We start from the raw sequence: 16,351 nt of genomic DNA on the forward strand, positions 1-16,351 counted from the left end.
CATGACTTAAAGTCAGAAAAGGTGTGCGTCAGGGGTGTATCCTTTCACCATACCTATAATCTGTATGCTGAGCAAATAATCTGAGAAGCTGGACTATATGAAGAACGGGGCATCAGGATTGGAGGAAGACTCATTAATGACCTGCGTTATGTAGATGACACAACCTTGCTTGCTGAAAGTGAAAAGGACTTGAAGCACTTACTGATGAAAATCAAAGACCACAGCCCCCAGTATGGATTGAACCTCAACATAAAGAAAACAAAAATCCTCACAACTGGACTAAAGAGCAACATCATGATAAATGGAGAAAAGATTGAAGTTGTCAAGGATTTCATTTTACTTGGACCCATAATCAACACCCATGGAAGCAGCAGTCAAGAAATCAAAAGATGCATTGCGTTGGGCAAATCTGCTGCAAAAGACCTCTTTAAAGTTTTGAAAAGCAAAGATGTCACCTTGAAGACTAAGGTGCGCCTAACCCAAGCCATGGTGTTTTCAATCACCTCATACGTATGTCAAAGCTAGACCATGAATAAAGAAGACTGAAGAAGAACTGATACCTTTGAACTGAAATATTGGAGAAGAATATTGAATATACAATGGACTGCTAAAAGAACAAATTTGTCTTAGAAGTGTAACCTGAATGCTCCTTAGAAGCAAGGATGGCAAGACTGAGTCTCACATAATTTGGACATGTTGTCAGGAGGGGTCAATCCCTGGAAGACATCATGCTTGGTAAAACAGAGGGTCAGCGAAAAAGGGGAAGACCCTCAATGAGATGGACTGACACAGTGGATACAACAATGGGCTTAAGCATAACGACATCTGTGAGGATGGTACATGACTGCGCAGTGTTTCGTCCTCTTGTACATAGGGTCGCTAAGAACTGGAACCAATTGATGGCACCTAACAACAACAACACGGTTGCAGTTGGCCTTGAGGTAACAATTGATTCTGCCTGTCTCCCTCTTCACTATCCATTGTACATTTGCTCTCAGCTGCCACCTCAGCAGACCTCATTGACTTGCCTGGCGGCTTGACCCAGACCCCATCCCCAAGAGGCCTGAGTGCCTCATTACTAGGCCCTTATCAGTCCCAGAGATCTGTACCTGTACCCAAGGACCACCTTGTATTTCCCTGTGCTCTAACTGTGTAACAGCAGCCCTACTTCCTCCTGATAACAAGTTCAATTACCCCACCAGGAAGATGACTTGTCTTTCTACCCACTGGTTTTAAGGCAAAAAGAGACAAAAATGAGACTTTATGAAGACTCTTGCCACGATGCCTGTGACAGTGTAGCCCAAGTCCCCTAACAGCAGGGCACAGATTTTCACAGAGAGAACCACATAGTGCCACAGGGGGACATTGGGGAGATGGTAGGTGGGTCCACTTCTCTTTCACCTCTTGGTTCTTGGATCCAGGTCTTCTTTCTACTGGGAACATAGAGAACCACACAAAGGTCTTTGATTTAATGTGTATACTGTAACTGGATAAGCACTCGACTTCTAACTGAAAGGCTGGCAGTTTGAGGCCCCTTGGAAGACAGGCCTGACAGTCTGCTTCCAAAATTCACAGGCTTGAAAACCCTATGGAGCATGGTTCTACTGCACACATGGAGTCACCATGAGTTGGTATGAATTCAACAGCAACTAACAACAACAACTGTGATTGGAGGAGGGGTACTTCCCCCAAAAAAGTGTTGCCTCTAAGATGGCACATCAGCTAATTTTCATTATGCTACTCCAAAATTATAGCAGGGGCTCAGGTTCTGGGTGATGTGTAGATACAACCAGTGGATATTTTGGTCATGGGCCACTCCCACATTTCCTTCGTCGTAAGGTGGGCCCCTGAATGACACCATGCTATGTGTGATCTTGGGCTGGTAGATAAAACACTTATTGGATAGTAGCTACAATATGCAATTGTGTGTTTCTTACTTTGGAGGGAATTTCCAGCACATTTTTTTAATTATTGGACTTCTAATCATTTTACAAGTGTGGCAGGACTCTGAATTTTTCTTTTTTTAAATTCTTTTCTATGAAATGTATTTTTCTTAGCAAGGCCTCAGAGTGCTGCCTGTCTCTTGTTCATGTAGCCTGATCAACATAATATCACTGATCTTATGAACTGATGGGATGTTCCTGGGATGTTCAGACATCGTAAATCTCTTTGTACCATGTGATGAGATAGGGTAGGAGAGGAGAGAGAACACAGCTCCGAGAAAATCTACTCCATAGGGATGCAAACTGTTTCTCATCTTCTTTTCTGACTCAAGAGTGCACCCGCCAAATCAATGGCTTAATGCTACATATCTGAGACCATATTATTCTCCCCTGGCAAATATACAGCTTATGGCATGGTGTCCCCATGCAATGTATTAAGCATCCATGTCTTCCCCAACCAGGGTCCTGCTCTTAGCATAACAGACCTGCTTGGCTGGACAATTAATTATCTTTGGCATGGAGCCACTCTGCCTATTAACTCCTGGGTTTGTTCCTTGGCTTCTGCTCTCCCACTGTTGGAGATGAGATTTCTTTTTATGCAAACACAGAGCCCTCTAGATTTCACACCTGGCTTTCATTTGCCTATTACCCTCAGCTGCTAATTCTTTCTGTAGAATGTCCATGGTGTTAAGTAATAGATATCCAACCCCATCATCCTTATGTTAAAACAAAAAACAATATGAAGCCAATAACAGAAACTGAAGTTTATTTGACATATGATTGGCAAATCGGGCAAAACTTCCAACTAGAGTAAAAAATTTTCTAAATAAGAGAAATTTTTCACAGATTTTTATATTTCATCTTATCACTAGTCATTATACATTGCCATGGAAAAAGGGTCGAAATAGAATTGATAGAACAATGTGTGGTCAGGAAGGATTCCATACGGCCTTACCTTGAAGAACAATTAATTACTGTTTGACCCTAAAACGTAGCTCTAGTCTGACCTTTGGGGTTTCTGTTGTAGAAACTGCACACAAATTATTCTTTTAAAGAGCACAATGCCCAAGGCAAAACATTCTTTACTAATTAAGCTAGGCTATTGTTTGACTTAATGGTGACTTTTTAGGAGATCAGTTTTGACTTGGAGTTTAATGCTCAAAGATTATCTCAGGGCAATAGTTCTAGTGGATCCAGAAATCTTGATTCCAGGAGAATGAAAAAATTCCTCACTTATAACCACTATTTTCAACATACATGGTGAGAATTGTAACAATAGGACCTCCACATCCCACCAGAGATGTTCCCACCAGTGACTGGTCTTCATTGCAGGCTGGGGAAGGATACAGCTCCAAAGCCTCATCTTACCACTTTCTCCAGTTGCTTTCCATGGGGACTGTCGCAGGCTGGGATCTCTAGAAGACATTTACTAGGGGTTATCAGCAGTGAAAGGAGCCCTGGTGGCACAGTGGTTAAGCACTAACTGAATGGTATATGGTCAGAGCCCGCCAGCTGCTCCCGGAGAGAAAGATGTGGCAATCTGCTTCCATAAAGATTAAAGCCTTGGAAACCCTATGGAGCAGTTCTACTCTGTTATATAACCTCTCTATGAGTGAGAATCGACTCGACAACAGTGAGTTTATCAGCTGTGAAAGAAAGAGGAAGGAAGTAGGACCAGACAGAGCAAGAGGTCAAACTGTGATATGGCTTGATAAAGCAGTAGCCAGCCTACAGGCAGCACTACAGGAAGGATTACCCATCAGGGTGCCGTGCACTAGGCCAGACTGGCCCAGCCTTTACAGCCCCCCTGTTCTTGGACACTAAGTGTGGATTTCTTAGGAAGGGAATGACCTCATGAAAGGTGCTTTAAGCAGTTGAGGTGGGCCCTGAAGGAGCTGATAGCTGGAGGTGGTCTGCTGGCAGCAGGTCCCACGGCTGGGTAGCAAATCTTTTCTTGGAGTGGGGGATGCCATACTTATACACCTACGGTAAGGTTCCTAGGTGACACAAATGTTTTACCCCTGATTACTAACCTACAGATTAGTGGTTTGAACCCACTCAGTGGTACCAGAGAAGAAAGAACTGGTGTTCTGCTTCCATAAAGATTTCAGCCAAGAAAACCCAATGGAACAGTTCTGTGCTTTAACACATGGGGTTAGTCATCATGAGTTGGAATCAAGTCAGTGATAACGGGTTTGGACAGGTTTTATAACTACAGTACAGCTGTCAAAATCAGGAAGTTTACTACAGATGGCTGACCTGGGTTTTGGCTCCTGGGAAGGTCAGACATTTACAGGAAATAGAAGCTAGCTAGGCTTTGTTTTGCTGATGTGAGGCTTAGCATAAGTAACTCCATCGTGGACCTAGTATAGTCAGGTTAGCACGAGGTACATTCTCTTATGTTTCAAGTAAAGAGCTGTGACTCGCACCATTGCAGGCAGCCTGGTGCTGATGTCACTTCCACAAGCTTGGCCACTTACTCCATTTTCAGATGTATCTTTACTGCTAGATTTGAGGTTCTTAGGGAAAAAGCACATGGACTACCGTATTTTTTCGGAGAACACACTCGTGTAAGTAATGTGCCTACACATACAATGCTCATAGAGCACTTAGGAAAATAATGCCCTTATTATTTGGCAAAAAACGTATAATGTGAGTGTTATTTGCATAAAAATATGGTATGTTCAAATCATGCTTCAGCAACTTCCTGAACCTCTCCAAGACTCAGTTTCTTAATTGGTTAATTGAAGTTGATGAGACCTGTCTCCTATGGGGTTTTGAATAGTAGGTTAGTGACTGGCAATCAGTAGGCAAATAATAAATTCAAGTAACTCTTTGTTGTTGTTGTTTTCAAGGTTTCTTTGTTTGTATTTTATGTTTTGTTCAGAGTGTGAAGGAACTTCACCAGCCCCTGCTCCCTGCTGCTGTCTGCCATGTTCACATTTCACCTTGAGCCCTACAGAGAAGAGTCTTACTGATTTCCTGGGCTTTTTCTGTCTGGTTACATCCTGCAACAGGTGTCAGACAACAGGGAATTCTCTTCTTTTGTTTATTGAATTTTTGTTCTTTCTTTTGGAAAGCTGACTGATTCTCTCACCACTTGCTACTGAATGAAAGCACAATAAATGCCTCGGCATCTCAGGAAAAGAAATAACAATCGATCAATAGATAGATGATAGAGAGTTGATATAGATGACAGATAGACATGTAGAAAGATGACTGATAGACATATAGAAAGATGATTGATAGATAGACATATAGAAAGATGATAAATAGACAGACAGGGGTAGCATTTACTCTGACTCCATATTTAATTATAAGCCCTCTAAGGGATTTTTTTAAGGGAAAAAAATTGTTGAAATGCTATTTCTAAATACAGAGTTAGTGGTTCACTCTACAGTCCTCAACAGAGCTACAAGTTTACCTCACATCATGCCTAACTGATGCTGATTTTAATTTTCCATATAAATATCACCGGTTGGATGGCATTTCCTTGTTCATTTCTCTGATGTTAAGCATTCACTCTAATTCAGCAAGTTATTCCTGAGTACTTCTCTACACAAGAGACCGTGTTAGCTCTTTAAGAAGGAATTTAAAAGAATAATTAGTCCCACCCTTGACTATATACATTTAATAAGCACTTTCCTCGACTCGATGGCAAAGGCTTTTTTTTTTTAGGCCCAATATTGAGTTGGAAGTGACTTGATGGCAACAGGTTTTGTTTTGTTTTTTTTACATTAGGCAAAGGAGTCCTTGGGTGGTACAAATGATTAAGTGCTCCACTACTAGCATAAGGTTGGCAGTTCAAACCCACCCAGAGCCACCTCAGAAGACAGGCCTGTTGATCTGCTTCCAAAAAGGCACAACCTTGAGAACCCTAGAAAGTAGTTCTACTATGTACACACGGGGTTGCCATGAATTGGAAACAATTCTACAGAAACTAAAAACAACAACATATTAGGCAAAGGAGTACTGGGTGGTGCAAATGGTTAACATGCTCAGCTGCTAACAAAAAGATTGGAAGTTTGAGGACACTTAGAGGCCCCTCAGAAGAAAGGCCTGTCCACCTGCCGTTGTTAGGTGCTGTTCAGTTGGTTCCAACTCATAGCGACCCTATGTACAGCAGAAGGAAACACTGCCCAGTCCTGCACCATCCTCATAATCATTGCTATGTTTGAGCTGATCGTTGCAGGCACTGTGTCAATCCATCTCCTTGAGGGTCTTCCTCTTTTTTCTGACTTTCTACCAGGCATGATGTCCTTCTTCTGGGATTGGTCCCTCCTGATAAGTTGTCCAAAGTGAGACGAATTCTCGCCATCCTTGCTTCTAAGAAGCATTCTAGCTATACTTCTTCCAAGACAGGTTTGTTTGTTTTTCTGGCAGACAGTGTATATTCAATATTCTTGGCCAACACCATAATTCAAAGGCATCAATTTTTCTTTGGTCTTCCTTATTCATTGTCTAGCTTTCACATGTACATGAAGCGATTGAAAACACCATGGCTTGGGTCAGGGGTACCTTAGTCCTCAAAGTGATATCTTTGCTTTTTAACACTTTAAAGAGGCTTTTTGCAGTTGATTTGCAGGAGACAGAGAGAAGACAGCGCTAACATCAGAGATGGCAAGACAGTGAGAAGCAGCGGCAGAGAAACAGCGTCAGCAGAGGCAGCGGAACCAATGGGCTTCTCAGCTCCACTGAATGAGAAAGCTAAGTGCCTTAGGACAGGAGGCTTGATGGCAGAATGGGGTACCTCTGGGCACTTTTTGGCAGAGCTAGGCTTGATGACCCAGGGAGCCAGAGCTGAGTGCATTTGGGGCAAGGCTTACTGGTAAAGTGGGGTGCCTTTGGAAACTTATCAGCAGAGCTAAAAGAACATTGTAACACTTGCCTGAGCAGGACAGAGGCCGGGCTGAGCGACTGAGGGCCAGAGAGAGAGGCATGCTTGTGGGTACATATGCCTGAAAGGAGGCTGCCGTGATGGAAGAACTGTATCCTAATTTGTTCCTTATCCTGAATTGTAACCTGTTACTTCCCTAATAAATGTGAGTATGGTCTGTGAGTTTCGTATGACCGTTGCAAAGGATTATTGAGCCCAGTAGAGAGTGCTGGGAGAGGGAGAGTTGATGTCAGAATTGGTGAAAAGTTTGGAGGGTGGAGGCACAGCTGTCCTCCGCCTAGTAGGAATCGGCTTTGGGCTGATGCTGATGGTGAATCCGTCTCTCCCTTATGATGTTAGAGGAAGTCAGATGCTGACACCACACCATTTTTACAACAAAACCCTACCATGCGTAATTCTACTCTGACAGGCATGGGGTTGCCATGAGTTGGAATCAACTGGATGGCTATTGGTTAGTGGTTCAGAAATTTCTGGGCAATGTTTGGTGCTGATTGTCTTCCAGATTCATTGTTATAATCATGCAACACCTAACTATATGGGAAAATAAAAGCTCTATGGGACAGAAGGGTTAATGGATATTTGTGAAGTAAGAGCCATGCTCTCTCTTCCCTTGAGCCAGAAGAAAGAATATAAGCATGAATAGGGGTGCACTCTGGAGCCAGGCAGCCATTTCCATCTTTCCTTGGCATCAGGGCTAGTGAAGGCTGGGGAATAGCCAATATAAATATTTTGTTATGTTTGTGGGTTTACTATTCTTCTTCAAGCTTTGAGTAAATTATGTCCCTGCATCATGGCTATAGTAAAATGGCCCAGAAATTTGCCACCACCCTCCAGTTAATTAAGGCTCTGAGCACTTACGTTGGCATGGCTCAAGATAGATGTTGCATAAATGTTAGGTGAATGAACAACTATGAATGAGTGGCTGTTAGTGGACGCTGCTCCATCGTAACTCTATTTGTTGTAATAATATTTGACCTATGAAGTTGCAATCAATACAAACTCCTAGGGGGACACAGATAGCTCTGCTTCATCTTGAATTAATATGTTATAAAATAAGGGTTGGGAAGTTTTATTTATGTAGGACACTAATTCATGGGGGAAATATGTCCACTAAAAGGTGAAATGACAAAGCAAGTTGTTAGAGTTAGTTTTTAAAGAGAAATATGGAGCTTCCTTTTCACCTGGCTTTTTAATATAAAATAATTCAGCAGTCGAGCATCTATTGATCATCCATGGCACGTGCAGAACTGGGCTTATTCAGAGCTCTAAGAACCAATGAGAGCAGCTAAAAGGGGACACATTCCTGCTGAGAAGTCAGCCGGGATCTAATGCTCACACTTGTGTGTCTATGTGTATAAATACACATGACAGATGAAGGGATCAATGATCAGTTAAGGACATTTTTAATTTTTAGATAGTTTGCAATTACCGAAAGCAAAAATGTTACAATTCCTAGCAAAATCTAACTTAAACGTGTAATTTTCACATCACATTTCCTGACAACACCCTATACTTTTACACACCTATGCATGAACTAAATATTTCATTTACCTCATCCTGGGCAGCATAAATCATTTGCACTCAACTGCTAACTTAAAGGTTAGTAGTTGAAACCCATCCAGCAGCACTGTGGAAGAAAGGGCTGGCAATCTGCTTCCATAAAGAAAACCCTATGGCGCATAGCTCTGCTCTGTAAACACGTGGGCTTGCCAAGAGTTGGAATTGACTCAATAGTGATGGGTTTTGTTTGTTTGTTTCACCACAGACACAGATCACTGTACTTGAGGAATACAGGTTTATATCCACAATTCTAACATTGTTTCACAATGTTAGCGTGTCTTTACTCTTTTCTTGGCAGATTTCAACCTCTTCTAAGTCAGGAATGGTATCTTTCTCAGTCAACATCCTTTAATATCCTCCAGACTGGCAGTCTGAAAAACTACAGGCTGTTTAAATATGGTTGAGACCATATATACATCTTTACACATGTATACTTCCATAGATAATACATGCATTTGATGTTGTGTGTCTAGACAGATATCACTATTTTTAATAACAATAACATTAAGAAGAACAGGACTGTGAACTGAAAGAACAAGCTGCTAAGGTACCAAGTTCCAGCGCAAAGAGGTGTGAGTCCAAAACCTGGGTTCCCCACTTAATAAACTCATACCCACACTTTGGCCAGAACAAACTTTCTGGCTGAACAACTATTTATAAACTTGCTGTCCTTGTAACTGTCAATGGCTGTCACTATAAAGGGTCCCTGTCACTCCACACTCTCCCCAATAATGTTGCTATAATGTAATTTCAATAAAATGCATTTTGCCAATGTCAGGGAATGAATGTGTTTCACTGTGATATCAAATTTCATTTTCCTGACTAGTAGTAAATTTGAGGAGCCCTGGTGGCACAGTGGTTAACAGGTCAGCTGCTAACCAGAAGTTAGACAGTTTGAATCCACCAGCCACTCCTTGGAAACCTCATGGCGCAGTTCTACTCTGTCCTATAGGGTTGCTATGAGTCAGAATCGCCTCGAAGGCAACGGGTTCGGTTTGGTTTTAGTAAATTTGAACATCTTTTAATTTCTTCATTTTTTAATTTAAAAATACAATGTACACACAAAGAAGAGCATGAGAACAAAAAGAGAATAATTGCACGAATAATTATAAAGTGAACACAATGTAACCACCACCAAAATAGAAAGGGAGTACCTTGCTAGTGCCCAGAATCCGTCCATGTGTGGCTTTATAAACACAACTTTTTCCTTCTCCCTGGAATATCTATAGACACTGTTATAGCTGTAATGATATCAAAATCTATATCCACATAAATTGGTGTTGTTAGGTACTTTTGAGTTATTCCTAACTCAGAGCGACACTATGTACAACAGAATGATACACTGCCCTGTCCTACACCATCCTCGTGATCTTCGTTAGGCTTGAGCCCATTGTTGCAGTCACTGTGTCAATCCATCTTGTTGAGGATCTTCCTCTTTTTTACTGACCCTCTACTTTACCAAGCATGACGTCCTTCTCCAGGGACTGTTCCTCCTGACAACATGTTCAAAATAGGTGAGACAAAGTCTCACCATCCTCACTTCTAAGGAGCATTCTGGCTATACTACTTTTAAGGCAGATTTGTTCATTCTTCTGGAAGTCCATGGTATATGCAATATTCTTAGCCAACACCGTAATTCAAAGGTTTCAATTCTTCTTTGGTCTTCCTTATTCATTGTCCAGCTTTCCCATGCATATGAGGCGATTGAAAAGACCATGGCTTGTGTTAGGCTCATGTTAATCCTCAAAGTGACATCTTTGCTTTTCAACACTTTACAGAGGTCTTTTGCTGCAGATTTGCTCAATGGAATATGTCATTTGATTTCTTGACTGCTGCTTCCATGGGTGTTGATTGTGGATCCAAGTAAAATGAAATCTTTGACAACTTCAATTGTTCCACTGTTTTCACTGACAGATGAGTGGTGGTCTGTATACGTAGATATATAAAATTAAATATAATATATAGATAAGTACAAACACTCATATACACATGGAAACTATGCATAAAATCAGGACACTAATTTTGTATGTATACATATATATAAAAACCAAAACCCATTGCCATCAAGTAGATTCTGACTCATAGCAACACAATAGGAAAGAGAAGAACTACTCCATAGCAGGTCCAAGGAGTGGCTGGGGGATTCGAACTGCTGACCTTTTGGTTAGCAGCCGAACACTTAATGTGCTACCAAGGCTCCATATATATATTCTTCAAGTTGTGTTACCACCCTTACTCTCCTTTTCCAAGTTATTCTGCTACCATTATTTTAAACTTACTGCCCCCTAAGCTTCCCATCCAACCTTTCGCTTTGCCATTGTCAATTTGATATCACATAGATAATTCTTTAAAAAAGCAAAATGCTCAAAGCGGATGTACTTTACTAAATAAGGTAAGCTATCAAAGAAGACTTCAGGAATAGTTTTGGTAAGATTTAAAGTTTAAAAATTATCTAGTGCAATAATTTGGGAGTTCATCCAGCCTTAATAGCTCCAGAAAGTCTGGATTCCATGAGAATTTGCCTTCTGCATTTTTGATTCGTGGTATAAAATATGTGTTCTTTTAAATCTTGTTTCTTTGGCTCAACCTTGTGTTTTTTAAGATTCATCCATACTGTTGCATGTAGTAGCAGTTTATTCTTTTACATCGCTGTATGATGTGCCATTGTGTAAATAACAACAGTCGATTTGCCCTTTCTGCTGGTGATGGGCATAGGGGTGCTTTCCAGTTTGGGGTTGCTGCACAGGATGCTGCTATGTGTGCTGAGCACTTACCTACAAGCAGCATCATATATATATGGAGACCCTGGTGTAGTGGTTAAGAGCTATGGCTGATAACCCAGAGGTCGGCAGTTTGAATCTACCAGGCATTCCTTGGAAACTCTATTGGGCTGTTCTACTCTATCCCATAGGGCTGCTATGAGTTGGAATCAACTCGACAGCAAAGGATTTTTTGGTTTTGTGTATATATATATATACATAGAGAGAGATTTATCTCAAGAAAACAGTTCAACAGTTGTAGAGGCTGGCAAGTCCCAAATCCATGGGACAGGCATCAGGCTGGAGGCATCTCCTGACTCATGTAGCTGCAGGGGCTGACGAACTCAAGATCAGCAGGTCAGATGGTAGGCTGCTAGCTCACAGGCCACAGAGGCTGACGAATCCCAAGATCAGCATGCAATATAGCAGGCAGCTGGCTCAAGTCCTAAGAACCAGAGGTCAGATGATGATGAGCCAGATGCAGGATCCAGAACAAACAAGCAAGTTTTGCCAGAAAGTCCATATATATATATATATATATATATTGGTTGTGGGCCACAACCCCAAGGAAACTCTCCTTACATCTCATCCACTGAGCACATCGGATCATACCATTACGTAACTGACAAGCTACATTGTTACGTAACTGACAAAGTACATCATTACATAATTGCCAAACCCACTGAGAATCATGGCTCAGCCAAGTTGACACACAACCTTAACCATTACACTGTGCAACCTTCACATTTTAATAGATGATGCCAAAACTTTTTCTAAAGGGCTTGGTGAAACTATATTCCCATCAACATTGTGTGAGAGTTCCTGATATACTGTATTTCACCAGTGGGTGATAGTATAAGACTGATTAACTCCTGCCAGTCAGCTCAGAATGCAATCCTGTCTCATCATGGTTCTAACTGGCAGTTTCCTGATTAATAATGAAACAGAACACCTTTTCATAATTATTGATTATTTGATCTTCTTTTTTATGAAGTTTGTGTTAAAGAGTTTTCCCATTGGCTTTTCCATCTTCTTATTGATTTGAAGGAATAATTTATATATTCATGAAACTAGTCCTTTGTCATTTAAAAAAAAAATACCACCTGACCTAGCAGCTTTTATTTTCATGATCTTTATGGTATTTTTAGTATACAGAAGATACCAAATAACCTATCGTTCCAGTTCCATTTATTACAAAGACTGGTCTTCCCTCTTATGCTCCACAGTGAACCCTATCATTCTTCCGGGGCGCATCATGGATGGATCTGTATCTAGGTTCTCTTTTGTCTTCTATCAACTGGGCTTATCTCTACTTATGTCAAAACCACAGTCTCTACCTATGCCAAAACCACATCCCCCTAATTTTATCAGTTTTGAGGATGTCTAATTTGTATTCAACACTGTTGTCTTAGGGTTCTCCAGAAAAAAAAAAAAAAACAGTGATAAATATAAGGAGCCCTGGGGACACAATGGTTAAGCCCTCGGATGCTAACTATAATGTTATCATTTCCAACCTACCCAGGGGCTTCTCAGGAGAAAGGCCTGGTGATCTGCTCCCATAATGGTTACAGCCTAAAAAACCTATCAGGCAGTTCTACTCTGTCATGTGGGGTCCTTATGAATGAAAATACACTTGATAGTACAACAGCTATATATACTGTATGTGTGCAGGTGTATATATATATATATATATTCCAGATACTTTGGCTCTAGTTGACTTGTTCTAATTTTCTTCAGTTTCAACTTGAATATGAGTAATTGATGGTCTGTTCCACAGTTGGCCCCGGGCCTTGTTCTGACTGATGATATTGAGCTTTTATGTCATCTCTTGTCATCTCTTTCCACAGATGTAGTCAATTCGATTCCTGTGTATTCCCATCTGATGAGGTCCACATGTATAGTCACTGTTTATGTTGGTGAAAAAAAGGTATTTTCAATGAAGAAGTTGCTGGGCTTGCAAAATTCTGTCATGGGATCTCCAGCATCATTTCTATCAACAAGGCCACATTTTCCAACTACCAGACCTTCTTTGTTTCCAACCTTTGCATTCCAATCACCAGTAATTATCAATGCATTCTGATTGCATGTTCGATCAATTCCAAACTGCAGAAGTTGATAAAAATCTTCTATTTCTTCATCTTTGGACTTAGTGGTTGGTGCATAAATTTGAATAATAGTCGTATTTACTGGTCTTCCTTGTAGGCGTATGGATATTATCCTATCACTGACAGCGTTGTGCTTCAGAATAGATCTTGAAATGTTCTTTTTGACAATGAATGCAACATCGTTCCTCTTCAAGTTGTCATTACCAGCTTAGTAGACCATATGATTGCCTGTTTCAAAATGGCCAATACCTGTCCATTTCAGGTTACTGAAATGGCTAGGATATCAACGTTTATGTGTTCCATTTCATTTTCAATAATTTCTAGTTTTCCTAGACTCATACTTCCAACATTCCATGTTCTGATTATTAATGTATGTCTGCAGCTCTTTCTTCTCATTTTGAGTCATGTCACATCAGCAGATGAAGGTCCTGAAAGCTTGACTCCGTCCACATCTTTAAGGTCAACTCTACTTTGAGGAGGCTGCTCCTCCCCAGCCATCTTTTGAGTAACTTCCAACCTGAGGGGCCCATCTTCTGGCACTATGTCAAATAATCTTCCACTGCTATTCATAAGGTTTTCATTGACTAAGTCTTTTTAGAAGTAGACTGCAACGTACATCTTTCTAGTCTGTCTTAGTCTAGAAGCTCAGCTGAAACCTGTCCACCATGAGTGGCCCTGGTGGTATTTGAACACTGGTGGCATAGCTTCCAGTGTCACAGCAACACAAAAGCCCTAACGGTAAGACAAAAAAAAAAAAAGACATACAAATGAGGAACCTGTACATAGATCAAGAGGCAGTTGTTCGAATAGAACTAGAGGATACTTCGTGGTTTAAAGTCAAGAAAGGTGTGTGCCAGGGTTCTGTCCTTTCACAATACCTATTCAATCTGTATGCTGAGCAAATAATACGAGAAGCTGGACTATATGAAGAAGAACATGGCATCAGGATTAGAGGAAGACTCATTAACAACCTGTTTTATGCAGATGACACAACCTTGCTTGCTGAAGTGAAGAGGACTTGAAACACTTACTAATGAGGACCAAAGACCACAGCCTTCAGTATGGATTATACCTCAACATAAAGAAAACAAAAATCCTCACAACTGGACCAATAAGCAACATCATGATAAACGGAGAAAAGATTGAAGTTGTCAAGGATTTCATTTTACTTGGATCCACAATCAACACTGTTATGGATTGAAATGTGTCCCCCCAAAAATGTGTGTTAGGCCATGATTCCAAGTATTCTGTGGTTGTCCTCCATTTTGTGATTGTAATTTTATGTTGAGAGGATTAGGGTGGGATTGTAACACCACCCTTACATGGGTCACCTCCCTGATCCAATGTAAAGGGAGCTTTCCTGGGGTGTGGCCTGCACCACCTTTTATCTCTCAAGAGATAAAAGGAAAGGGAAGGAAGCAAAGAGTTGGGGACTCATACCACCAAGAAGGCAGCACCAGGAGCAGAGAGCATCTTTTGGACAAGGAGTCCCAGTGCCTGAGAAGCTCCTTGACCAGGGGAAGATTAACAAGAAGGCCAACAGAGAGAGAATGCTTTCCCCTGGAGCTGACACCCTGAATTTGGTCTTTTAGCCTACCTTCCTGTGTTTTTTTTTTTTTTTTCCTGTGAGAAAATAAACTTTTTGTTAAAGCCATCCACTTGTGGTATTTCTATCATAGCAGCACTAGGTAACTAAGATAAACACCCACGGAAGCAGCAGTCAAGAAATCAAAAGATACAGTGCTTTGGGCAAATTGGCTGTAAAAGACCTCTTTAAAGTGTTGCATTGAAGACTAAGGTGTGCCTGACCCAAGCCATGGCGTTTTCAGTTTCCTCATATGCATGTGAAAGCTGGATGACAAATAAGGAATACCTAAGAAGAATTGATGCCTTCGAATTGTGTGTTGGAAAAGAATATTGGGTATACCATGGACTGCCAAAAGAACAAACAAATCTGTGTTAAAGAAGTACAGTCATAGTGCTCCTTAGAAGCAAGGATGGCAATACTACTTCTCACATACTTTGGACATGTTGTCAGGAGGGATCAGTCCCTGGAGAAGGACTTCATGCTTGGTAAACTAGAGGTACAGGTAAGAAGAGGAAGACCATCAATGAGATGGATTGACACAGTGACTGCAACAATGGGCTTAGGCCTAACAATGACTGTGAGAATGGCGCCAGACAGGGCAGTGTTTCATTCTATGGTACCTAGGGTTGCTATGCATCAGAACCGACTCAATGGCACCCAAGAACAACTACTATCCGTTGCTGGAGAGTCAATATCTGACTCCGAATGACCATATAGTACAGAATAGAACTGCCCCATAGGGTTTTTTTTTTTTTAATTAATTTTTATTAAGCTTCAAGTGAACATTTACAAATCCAATCAGTCTGTCACACACAAGTTTACATACATCTTACTCCCTTCTCCCACTTGCTCTCCCCCTATTGAGTCAGCCCTTTCGGTCTCTCGTTTCGTGACAATTTTGCCGTCTTCCCTCTCTCTCTATCTTCCCATCCCCCCTCCAGACAAGAGTTGCCAACACAATCTCAAGTGTCCACCTGATTTAATTAGCTCACTCTTCATCAGCATCTCTCTCCCCCCCAATGATCAGTCCTTTTCATGTCTGATGAGTTGTCTTTGGGGATGGTTCCTGTCCTGGGCCAACAGAAGGTCTGGGGAGCATTGCCGCCAGGATTCCTCCAGTCACAGTCAGACCATTAAGTATGGTCTTTTTATGAGAATTTGGGGTCTGCATCCCACTGATCTCCTGCTCCCTCAGGAGTTCTCTGTTGTGCTCCCTGACAGGGCAGTCATCGATTGTGGCCGGGCACCAACTAGTTCTTCTGGTCTCAGGATGATGTAGGTCTCTGGTTCATGTGGCCCTTTCTGTCTCTTGGGCTCTTAGTTGTCTTGTGACCTTGGTGTTCTTCATTTTCCTTTGCTCCAGGTGGGTTGAGACCAATTGATGCATCTTAGAGGGCCGCTTGTTAGCATTTAAGACCCCAGATGCCACATTTCAAAGTGGGATGCCGAATGTTTTCATAATAGAATTATTTTGCCAATTGACTTAGAAGTCCCCTCAA

This window comes from Elephas maximus, chromosome 15, assembly GCF_024166365.1.
Source record: "Elephas maximus indicus isolate mEleMax1 chromosome 15, mEleMax1 primary haplotype, whole genome shotgun sequence".
Taxonomy (NCBI): Eukaryota; Metazoa; Chordata; class Mammalia; order Proboscidea; family Elephantidae; genus Elephas; species Elephas maximus.